Source organism: Oncorhynchus nerka, linkage group LG23, assembly GCF_034236695.1.
Source record: "Oncorhynchus nerka isolate Pitt River linkage group LG23, Oner_Uvic_2.0, whole genome shotgun sequence".
Lineage (NCBI taxonomy): Eukaryota > Metazoa > Chordata > Actinopteri > Salmoniformes > Salmonidae > Oncorhynchus > Oncorhynchus nerka.
The window spans coordinates 9036290-9049254 of record NC_088418.1 but is presented as its reverse complement, the minus strand read 5'-3'; positions in this window follow the sequence as shown (position 1 = coordinate 9049254).

Sequence of the window (12965 nt, the reverse complement as noted above, 5' to 3'; positions counted from 1 at the left end):
ATTGTAAGGCCATGATTGACAACATGGTCTACAATAGTGATCCTTATGTCATCAGATATGCGCCTATGTACTCTTCTGCCTCTTCCTCTGTTTTGCCTTCCACCACGCATCCTTGCTCCTCTTCTTCCTCCTCTTGGCTGTTGACCCTGTTCGTTTCCTGATCCATCCATTATTGGAAAATTGCAACTCTGTGTTGTGGTCTGTCTATATACAGTATGCTTGCCAATTGATTCTTAATGAGATGCACCTTTGAGCAATTTAGACAACTGGTTGATTGTTGGTTGAACTAACACTTCATGAGTGAGGGTCAATTTCACCTGCACGATTCATCAATTCACGTTTTTGTACAAAAAGGTCTAATGTGTAAAACTATGCTTGACAGTTTATGACAAATAGTTCAACAATTGTGCCTGTAATGGCTTATGCAAGGAACTAATGCCTAGATGTTTTGAGGGGTAAGACTATTCAACAGAGAACCATCTACTACATTTTGATCAACATGACATGAGCAATTGATAATGTGGAAAAAGCTGACACTTGTACATTATCAATTGCAATTTGTTCAAAGGAATAAGAAATTGCTTTAATGATGTGCACAAGTGACTAGATGATTTGGAATTTGTACAAGTCGTATCAAGAATTGCACTTTTGATCTAAGAAATGATCTAAGAAATGATCTAAGAAATGATCTAAGAAATGATCTAAGAAATGCACCAAAGAGACTGAGAAAAACTGTATTTATTTTTGTATCATCTTTGAAATGACAAAGCAAGACCACAATGACCTAGGATGCTGGGTGTAATTTAGATGTTGTCCACAAGAGGGCAGCAGTTTGTGCAACGTTTCAGACTGATACGTTGAAGAATGACAGCTCTACATAATATTTTGTGTCAAGTCTCCCAGGTGTCCCTCACGAGTTTGCCCAAATGTACCCAAGTGGCCGAATTAGTCAATTGATACATTTCCAAGTACATAACTATATATATATATATATATATATATATATATATATATATATATACATACAAAAATGCTTTGGTAAGATTTTTTTTGTTTGTTTACATACTCCCTGGAATGTCATATGATGGATCATTAGCTTCCCTACATAAAAGGTACGAACCTTCACACCTCTAGATGGCCGGGAAGGGAGTGGGTGTGGAGCACAGCAGAGGGGTCAGACTGGAGAACCTTGAAGTTTGTTTACTCAAGTATAATTTCACTGGATGACTTTTACAAGTCAATTTCGATGAAGATATCTTTACTTTTACTACAGTATGACGATATGACAAAATAATAATAATAAAATGAATCATCTCTCTCACTCGTCTGTCTGTCTCTCTGTCTCTGTCTGTCTGTCCATGAATATAATATAATATGTAATACATACATACATACATACATACATACATACAGACATACAGACAGACAGACAGACAGACAGACAGACAGACAGACAGACAGACAGACAGACAGACAGACAGGCAGACAGACGTTAACGTTTCCAAAGCAAGCGAACTAGATAATAAACAGTAGACATTATATTCACAAAAGTTCCAAACTAATAAAGACATTACAAATGTCATATTATGTGTAAATAGTTCAAGTACAAAATGGAAAATAAATAAACGTAAATATGGGTTGTATTTACAATGGTGTTTGTTCTTCACTGGTTGCCCTTTTCTTGTTGCAACAGATCACAAATCTTGCTGCTGTGATATTGGTACACTGTGGAATTTCACCCAGTAGATATGGGAGTTTATCAAAATTGGGTTTGTTTTCAAATTATTTTTGTAGTCTGCGGGAAATATGTGTCTCTATTATGGTCATACATTGGGCAGGAGGTTAGGAAGTGCAGCTCAGTTTCCACCTCATTTTGTGGGCAGTTAGCACATAGCCTGCCTACGGCAGCCTTTCTCAATAGCAAGGCTACGCTCACTGAGTCTGTACATAGTCAAAGCTTTCCTTAACCTCTTAAGTCGACCCTCTACTTTTTCGAACATTCTGTTAAAAATCGCGCAACATTTCAGCGCCCTGCTACTCATGCCAGGAATATAGTATATGCATATGATTAGTATGTGTGGATAGAAAACACTCAGACGTTTATAAAACTGGTTAAATCACGGCTGTGACTATAACAGAACGTGCGTTTCATCGAAAAGTGCAAGAAAATCTGATCACTGAAAATGGAAATAAATATCCTTGCGCTACTTCCAGGAGTTGTTCAAAGTGAACCGAATTAAATGAGGCCGAGGTTGCAGTGCCTACAGCTTCCACACGTTGTCTAGAGTCTTGTCATTTGATTCGGCTTTAATTCTTGGTCAAACCGAAACAAGGGAACCGATTCCCTCCGGTCTCCGACCGGATGTTTTGGTCGAGCTCTCTCCAAGACATTTTTTAGAAATTACATCGCCTCCTGATGAATTTTATCGCTTATTAACGTGTAATAATACCTAAAGTTGCATTACAAAAGTATTTCAAAGTGTTTTGTGAAAGTTTATCGTCGACTTTTTGAATTTTAAAAAATGACGTTACGTTATGAAACGCTATTTTTTTTTCGTTTATCACACAGTCTACATAGAACGATATCTAGGCTATATATGGACCGATTTAATCGAAAAAAAGACCCAATAGTGATTATGGGACATCTAGGAGTGCCAACAAAGAAGATTGTCAAAGGTAATGAATGTTTTATATTTTATTGTGCGGTTTGTGTAGCGCCGAATATGCTAATTATTTTGTTTACGTCCCCTGCGGGTCTTTTGGGGTGTTACATGCTATCAGATAATAGCTTCTCATGCTTTCGCCGAAAAGCATTTTAAAAATCTGACTTGTTGCCTGGATTCACAACGAGTGTAGCTTTAATTCAATACCCTGCATGTGTATTTTAATGAACGTTTGAGTTTTAACTAATACTATTAGCATTTAGCGTAGCGCATTTGCATTTCCAGAGCTCTAGATGGGACGCCTGCGTGCCAGGTAGGAGCAAGATTAAGTTTGGGTCAGTCACAGTGGTGAGGTATTCGGCCACTGTGTACTCTCTGTTTAGGGCTAAATAGCATTCTAGTTTGCTCTGGGTTTTTTTGTTAATTCTTTCCAATGTGTCAAGTAATTCTCTTTTTATTTTCTCATGATTTGGTTGGGTCTATTTGTGTTGCTGTCCTGGGGCTCTGTGGGGTGTGTTTGTGAACAGAGCCCCAGGACCAGCTTGTTTAGGGGGCCCTTATACAAGTTCATTTCTCTGTACAGTCATGGCCAAAAGTTTTGAATGACACAAATATACATTTTCACAAAGTCTGCTGCCTCAGTTTGTATGATGGCAATTTGCATTTTCTCCAGAATGCTATGAAGAGTGATCAGATGAATTGCAACTAATTGCAAAGTCCCTCTTTGCCATGCAAATGAACTGAATCCCCCCAAAAAACATTTCCACTGCATTTCAGCCCTGCCACAAAAGGATCAGCTGACGTCATGTCAGTGATTCTCTCGTTAACACAGGTATGAGTGTTTGATGAGGACAAGGCTGGAAATCACTCTGTCCTGCTGATTGAGTTCGACTAACAGACTGGAAACTTCAAAAGGAGGGTGGTGCTTGGAATCATTGTTCTTCCTCTGTCAACCATGGTTACCTGCAAGGAAACACATGCAATCATCATTGCGTTGCACAAAAAAGGCTTCAAAGGCAAGGATATTGCTGCCAGTAAGATTGCACCTAAATCAACCATTTATCGATTCATCAAGAACTTCAAGGAGAGCTGTTCAATTGTTGTGAAGAAGGCTTCAGGTAGTCCAAGAAAGTCCAGCAAGTGCCAGGACCATCTCCTAAAGTTGATTCAGCTGCGGGATCGGGGCACCACCAGTACAGAGCTTGCTCAGGAATGGCAGCAGGCAGGTGTGAGTGCATCTGCACGCACAGTGAGGCGAAGACTTTTGGAGGATGTCAAGAAGGGCAGCAAAGAAACAACTTCTCTCCAAGAAAAACATCAGGGACAGACTGATATTCTGCAAAAGGTACAGGGATTTGGACTGCTGAGGACTCGGGTAAAGTCATTTTCTCTGATGAATCCCCTTTCTGATTGTTTGGGGCATTCGGAAAAAAAGAAATGCTTTACTGCCAACGGTAAAGCATCCTGAGACCATTCATGTGTGGGGTTGCTTCTCAGCCAAGGGACTGGGCTCACTCACAATGTTGCCTAAGAACACAGCCATGAATAAAAATGGTACCCACACATCCTCCGAGAGCAACTTCTCCCAACCATCCAGGAACAGTTTGGTGACGAACGATGCCTTTTCCAGCAGGATAGAGCACACAAACAAAGTGGCTCGGGGAATCAAACATCAATGTTTTAGGTCCATGGCCAGGAAACTCCCCAGACCTTTATCCCATTGAGAACTTGTGGTCAATCCTCAAGAGGCGGGTGGACAAACAAAAACCCACAAAATCTGACAAACTCCAAGCATTGATTATGCAAGAATGGACTACCATCAGTCAGGATGTGGCTCAGGAGTTAATTACACAGTCTCAATTTGGTGTTTGCCCCATTTTGTGATCTCTGTCTCTGTCTGTCTCTCTCTCTCTCTCTCTCTTTCTGGCCATTGGTCACACCAGTGACTACATTTTTCATCCCCAGAGCTCCTTTGGGGAAATAAGAGTGTTTATGAAGAGTGATCTCTACACATCGCTCTCCTGGGACCTTCACATGGGGCGGAGACATTAAGGGAGGAGGATTTATTACAATTACAGAGGAGAGAAGAGGAGAAAATAAGAGAGGAGGAGTCGGAGAGGGGAAGAGAGAAGAGGAGAAAATAGGAGAGGAGGAGTCAGAGAGGGGAAGAGAGAAGAGGAGAAAATAGAAGAGGAGTCGGAGAGGGGAAGAGAGAAGAGGAGATGAGAGAAGAGGAGGAGTCGGAGAGGGGAAGAGAGAAAAGGAGATGAGAGAAGAGGAGGAGTCGGAGAGGGGAAGAGAGGAGAGGAGAAAATAGGAGAGGAGTCAGAGAGGGGAAGAGAGAAGAGGAGATGAGAGAAGAGGAGGAGTCAGAGAGGGGAAGAGAGAAGAGGAGATGAGAGAAGAGGAGTCGGAGAGGGGAAGAGAAGAGGAGGGTAGAGAAGCGGGGAGAGAAGATGAGAAAATAGGAGAGGAGGAGTCGGAGAGGGGAAGAGAGAAGAGGAGAAAATAGGAGAGGAGGAATCGGAGAGGGGAAGAGAGGAGGAGAAAATAGAACAGGAGGAGTCAGAGAGGGGAAGAGAAGAGGAGATGAGAGAAGAGGGGAGCGAAGAGGAGAACATAGGAGAGGAGGAGTCAGAGAGGGGAAGAGAGAAGAGGAGATGAGAGAAGAGGATAAAATAGGAGAGAAGGAGTCAGAGAGGGGAAGAGAGAAGAGGAGATGAGAGAAGAGGATAAAATAGGAGAGGAGGAGTCGGAGAGGGGAAGAGAGAAGAGGAGGAAATAGGAGAGGAGGAGTCGGAGAGGGGAAGAGAGAAGAGGAGAAAATAGGAGAGGATGAGTCGGAGAGGGGAAGAGAGAAGAGGAGGGGAGAGAATAGGAGAAAATAGGAGAGGAGGAGTCGGAGAGGGGAAGAGAGAAGAGGAGGAGTCAGAGAGGGGAAGAGAAGAGGAGATGAGAGAAGAGGGGAGAGAAGAGGAGAAAATAGGAGAGGAGGAGTCGGAGAGGGGAAGAGAGAAGAGGAGAAAATAGGAGAGGAGGAGTCTGAGAGGGGAAGAGAGAAGAGGAGAAAATAGGAGAGGAGTCAGAGAGGGGAAGAGAGAAGAGGAGAAAATAGAAGAGGAGTCGGAGAGGGGAAGAGAGAAGAGGAGAAAATAGGAGAGGAGGAATCGGAGAGGGGAAGAGAGAAGAGGAGAAAATAGGAGAGGAGGAGTCGGAGAGGGGAAGAGAAGAGGAGATGAGAGAAGAGGGGAGAGAAGAGGAGAAAATAGGAGAGGAGGAGTCGGAGAGGGGAAGAGAGAAGAGGAGGAAATAGGAGAGGAGGAGTCGGAGAGGGGAAGAGAGAAGAGGAGGAAATAGGAGAGGAGGAGTCTGAGAGGGGAAGAGAGAAGAGGAGAAAATAGGAGAGGAGGAGTCGGAGAGGGGAAGAGAGAAGAGGAGGAAATAGGAGAGGAGGAATCGGAGAGGGGAAGAGAGAAGAGGAGAAAATAGGACAGGAGGAGTCAGAGAGGGGAAGAGAAGAGGAGATGAGAGAAGAGGGGAGCGAAGAGGAGAAAATAGGAGAGGAGGAGTCAGAGAGGGGAAGAGAGAAGAAGAGATGAGAGAAGAGGATAAAATAGAAGAGGAGGAGTCGGAGAGGGGGAGAAGAGGAGGGAGAGAAGAGATAAAATAGGAGAGGAGGAGTCGGAGAGGGGAAGAGAGAAGAGAGAGGAAATAGGAGAGGAGGAGTCGGAGAGGGGAAGAGAGAGAGGAGGGAGAGGAGAGGGGAAGAAGAGGAGAAAATAGAAGAGGAGGAGTCGGAGAGGGGAAGAGAGAAGAGGAGGGGAGAGAAGAGGATAAAATAGAAGAGGAGGAGTCGGAGAGGGGAAGAGAGAAGAGGAGGGGAGAGAAGAGGATAAAATAGGAGAGGAGGAGTCGGAGAGGGGAAGAGAGAAGAGGAGGAAATAGGAGAGGAGGAGTCGGAGAGGGGAAGAGAGAAGAGGAGAAAATAGGAGAGGAGGAGTCGGAGAGGGGAAGAGAGAAGAGGAGAAAATAGAAGAGGAGGAGTCGGAGAGGGGAAGAGAGAAGAGGAGGGGAGAGAAGAGGATAAAATAGAAGAGGAGGAGTCGGAGAGGGGAAGAGAGAAGAGGAGGGGAGAGAAGAGGATAAAATAGGAGAGGAGGAGTCGGAGAGGGGAAGAGAGAAGAGGAGGAAATAGGAGAGGAGGAGTCGGAGAGGGGAAGAGAGAAGAGGAGAAAATAGGAGAGGAGGAGTCGGAGAGGGGAAGAGAGAAGAGGAGGGGAGAGAATAGGAGAAAATAGAATAGAGGAGTTGGAGAGGAGCGATTTCTAAATCTACCTCAGTTTCATCTACAGATGTAGAAGTAACCTGCAACAAAAGGTGTGAATTATTATGTGGATTATAATTAATGCACATTTTTGTAGGTGTTGATTAATTTTCCATAAGAGAAAACAAAGTCAGATTTTTCAAAGTGGACTTTTTCAATCACAAATGAACAAAAGTTATACATTTCCTGCACAGTTCTACTGTAACAGGGTGATCAAATTAAGGTCCTCCACCTGCACTACATTACCAGGAGCTGTAGTAAGAGCACTACATTACCACTAGCTGTAGTAGGAGCACTACATTACCACTAGCTGTAGTAGGAGCACTACATTACCAGCTGTAGTAGGAGCACTACATTACCACTAGATGTAGTAGGAGCACTACATTACCAGCTGTAGTAGGAGCACTACATTACCAGGAGCTGTATTAGGAGCACTACATTACCACTAGCTGTAGTAGGAGCACTACATTACCAGGAGCTGTAGTAGGAGCACTACATTACCACTAGCTGTAGTAGGAGCACTACATTACCACTAGCTGTAGTAGGAGCACAACATTACCAGCTGTAGTAGGAGCACTACATTACCAGGAGCTGTAGTAGGAGCACTACATTACCACTAGCTGTAGTAGGAGCACTACATTACCACTAGATGTAGTAGGAGCACTACATTACCAGCTGTAGTAGGAGCACAACATTACCAGCTGTAGTAGGAGCACTACATTACCACTAGATGTAGTAGGAGCACTACATTACCACTAGATGTAGTAGGAGCACTACATTACCAGGAACTGTATTAGGAGCACTACATTACCAGCTGTAGTAGGAGCACTACATTACCAGCTGTATTAGGAGCACTACATTACCAGATGTAGTAGGAGCACTACATTACCACTAGCTGTAGTAGGAGCACTACATTACCAGGAGCTGTAGTAGGAGCACTACATTACCACTAGCTGTAGTAGGAGCACTACATTACACAGCTAGCTACATTACCAGCTGTAGTAGGAGCACAACATTACCAGCTGTAGTAGGAGCACTACATTACCACTAGATGTAGTAGGAGCACTACATTACCACTAGATGTAGTAGGAGCACTACATTACCAGGAACTGTATTAGGAGCACTACATTACCAGCTGTAGTAGGAGCACTACATTACCAGCTGTATTAGGAGCACTACATTACCAGATGTAGTAGGAACACTACATTACCACTAGCTGTAGTAGGAGCACTACATTACCAGGAGCTGTAGTAGGAGCACTACATTACCACTAGCTGTAGTAGGAGCACTACATTACCACTAGCTGTAGTAGGAGCACTACATTACCAGCTGTAGTAGGAGCACAACATTACCAGCTGTAGTAGGAGCACTACATTACCACTAGATGTAGTAGGAGCACTACATTACCACTAGATGTAGTAGGAGCACTACATTACCAGGAACTGTATTAGGAGCACTACATTACCAGCTGTAGTAGGAGCACTACATTACCACTAGATGTAGTAGGAGCACTACATTACCAGCTGTAGTAGGAGCACTACATTACCAGCTGTATTAGGAGCACTACATTACCAGATGTAGTAGGCGCACTACATTACCACTAGCTGTAGTAGGAGCACTACATTACCAGGAGCTGTAGTAGGAGCACTACATTACCACTAGCTGTAGTAGGAGCACTACATTACCACTAGCTGTAGTAGGAGCACTACATTACCTCTAGATGTAGTAGGAGCACTACATTACCAGCTGTAGTAGGAGCACTACATTACCAGCTGTAGTAGGAGCACTACATTACCAGCTGTAGTAGGAGCACTACATTACCAGCTGTAGTAGGAGCACTACATTACCAGCTGTAGTAGGAGCACTACATTACCACTAGCTGTAGTAGGAGCACTACATTACCTCTAGATGTAGTAGGAGCACTACATTACCAGCTGTAGTAAGAGCACTACATTACCAGCTGTAGTAGGAGCACTACATTACCAGCTGTAGTAGGAGCACTACATTACCAGCTGTAGTAGGAGCACTACATTACCACTAGATGTAGTAGGAGCACTACATTACCAGCTGTAGTAGGAGCACTACATTACCACTAGATGTAGTAGGAGCACTACATTACCACTAGATGTAGTAGGAGCACTACATTACCAGCTGTAGTAGGAGCACTACATTACCAGCTGTAGTAGGAACACTACATTACCAGGAGCTGTAGTAGGAGCACTACATTACCACTAGATGTAGTAGGAGCACTACATTACCAGCTGTAGTAGGAGCTTTACATTACCAGCTGTAGTAGGAGCACTACATTACCAGCTGTAGTAGGAGCACTACATTACCAGCTGTAGTAGGAACACTACATTACCACTAGATGTAGTAGGAGCACTACATTACCAGCTGTAGTATGAGCACTACATTACCACTAGATGTAGTAGGAGCACTACATTACCAGCTGTAGCAGGAGCACTACATTACCACTAGATGTAGTAGGAGCACTACATTACCAGCTGTAGTAGGAGCACTACATTACCAGCTGTAGTAGGAGCACTACATTACCAGCTGTAGTAGGAGCACTACATTACCACTAGCTGTAGTAGGAGCACTACATTACCACTAGCTGTAGTAGGAGCACTACATTACCAGCTGTAGTAGGAGCACAACATTACCAGCTGTAGTAGGAGCACTACATTACCACTAGATGTAGTAGGAGCACTACATTACCACTAGATGTAGTAGGAGCACTACATTACCAGGAACTGTATTAGGAGCACTACATTACCAGCTGTAGTAGGAGCACTACATTACCAGCTGTATTAGGAGCACTACATTACCAGATGTAGTAGGAACACTACATTACCACTAGCTGTAGTAGGAGCACTACATTACCAGGAGCTGTAGTAGGAGCACTACATTACCAGGAGCTGTAGTAGGAGCACTACATTACCACTAGATGTAGTAGGAGCACTACATTACCACTAGATGTAGTAGGAACACTACATTACCACTAGATGTAGTAGGAGCACTACATTACCAGGAGCTGTATTAGGAGCACTAAATTACCAGGAGCTGTAGTAGGAGCACTACATTACCAGCTGTAGTAGGAGCACTACATTACCAGCTGTAGTAGGAGCACTACATTACCAGCTGTAGTAGGAGCACTACATTACCACTAGATGTAGTAGGAGCACTACATTACCACTAGATGTAGTAGGAGCACTACATTACCAGCTGTAGTAGGAGTACTACATTACCACTAGATGTAGTAGGAGCACTACATTACCAGCTGTAGTAGGAGCACTACATTACCACTAGATGTAGTAGGAACACTACATTACCAGCTGTAGTAGGAGCACTACATTACCAGCTGTAGTAGGAGCACGACATTACCAGGAGCTGTAGTAGGAGCACTACATTACCAGGAGCTGTAGTAGGAGCACTACATTGCCAGCTGTAGTAGGAGCACTACATTACCACTAGCTGTAGTAGGAGCACTACATTACCACTAGATGTAGTAGGAGCACTACATTACCACTAGATGTAGTAGGAGCACTACATTACCAGCTGTAGTAGGAGCACTACATTACCAGCTGTAGTAGGAGCACTACATTACCAGCTGTAGTAGGAGCACTACATTACCAGGAGCTGTAGTAGGAGCACTACATTACCAGGAGCTGTAGTAGGAGCACTACATTACCAGGAGCTGTAGTAGGAGCACTACATTACCAGGAGCTGTAGTAGGAGCACTACATTACCAGGAGCTGTAGTAGGAGCACTACATTACCAGCTGTAGTAGGAGCACTACATTACCAGCTGTATTAGGAGCACTACATTACCACTCGATGTAGTAGGAGCACTACATTACCAGCTGTAGTAGGAGCACTACATTACCAGGAGGTGTAGTAGGAGCACTACATTACCAGATGTAGTAGGAGCACTACATTACCACTAGATGTAGTAGGAGCACTACATTACCAGGAGCTGTAGTAGGAGCACTACATTACCAGCTGTAGTAAGAGCACTATATTACCACTAGCTGTAGTAGGAGCACTACATTACCAGGAGCTGTAGTAGGAGCACTACATTACCAGGAGCTGTAGTAGGAGCACTACATTACCACTAGATGTAGTAGGAGCACTACATTACCACTAGATGTAGTAGGAGCACTACATTACCACTAGATGTAGTAGGAGCACTACATTACCAGGAGCTGTAGTAGGAGCACTACATTACCAGCTGTAGTAGGAGCACTACATTACCAGGAGCTGTAGTAGGAGCACTACATTACCACTAGATGTAGTTGGAGCACTACATTACCAGGAGCTGTAGTAGGAGCACTACATTACCAGCTGTAGTAGGATCACTACATTACCAGGAGCTGTAGTAGGAGCACTACATTACCACTAGATGTAGTAGGAGCACTACATTACCAGGAGCTGTAGTAGGAGCACTACATTACCAGGAGCTGTAGTAGGAGCACTACATTACCAGCTGTAGTAGGAGCACTACATTACCACTAGATGTAGTAGGAGCACTACATTGCCAGCTGTAGTAGGAGCACTACATTACCAGCTGTAGTAGGAGCACTACATTACCAGGAGCTGTAGAAGGAGCACTACATTACCAGGAGCTGTAGCAGGACCACTACATTACCAGGAGCTGTAGTAGGAGCACTACATTACCAGGAGCTGTAGTAGGAGCACTACATTACCAGCTGTAGTAGGAGCACTACATTACCAGGAGCTGTAGTATGACCACTACATTACCACTAGCTGTAGTAGGAGCACTACATTACCACTAGATGTAGTAGGAGCACTACATTACCCGCTGTAGTAGGATCACTACATTACCAGCTGTAGTAGGAGCACTACATTACCAGCTGTAGTAGGAGCACTACATTACCAGGAGCTGTAGTAGGAGCACTACATTGCCAACTGTAGTAGGAGCACTACATTACCAGCTGTAGTAGGAGCACTACATTACCACTAGCTGTAGTAGGAGCACTGCATTACCAGCTGTAGTAGAAGCACTACATTACCACTAGATGTAGTAGGAGCACTACATTACCAGCTGTAGTAGGAGCACTGCATTACCAGCTGTAGTAGGAGCACTACATTACCACTAGCTGTAGTAGGAGCACTACATTACCAGCTGTAGTAGAAGCACTACATTACCACTAGATGTAGTAGGAGCACTACATTACCAGCTGTAGTAGGAGCACTACATTACCAGATGTAGTAGGAGCAGTACATTGCCAGCTGTAGTAGGAGCACTACATTACCACTAGATGTAGTAGGAGCACTACATTACCAGCTGTAGTAGGAGCACTACATTACCAGGAGCTGTAGTAGGAGCACTACATTACCAGGAGCTGTAGTAGGAGCACTACATTACCACTAGATGTAGTAGGAGCACTACATTACCAGCTGTAGTAGGAGCACTACATTACCACTAGATGTAGTAGGAGCACTACATTACCACTAGATGTAGTAGGAGCACTACATTACCAGGAGCTGTAGTAGGAGCACTACATTACCACTAGATGTAGTAGGAGCACTACATTACCACTAGATGTAGTAGGAGCACTACATTACCAGCTGTAGTAGGAGCACTACATTACCAGCTGTAGTAGGAGCACTACATTACCAGGAGCTGTATTAGGAGCACTACATTACCAGCTGTAGTAAGAGCACTACATTACCAGGAGCTGTAGTAGGAGCACTACATTACCAGCTGTAGTAGGAGCACTACATTACCAGGAGCTGTAGTAGGAGCACTACATTACCACTAGATGTAGTAGGAGCACTACATTACCAGCTGTAGTAGGAGCACTACATTACCAGCTGTAGTAGGAGCACTACATTACCACTAGATGTAGTAGGAGCACTACATTACCAGCTGTAGTAGGAGCACTACATTACCACTAGCTGTAGTAGGAGCACTACATTACCAGGAGCTGTAGTAGGAGCACTACATTACCAGCT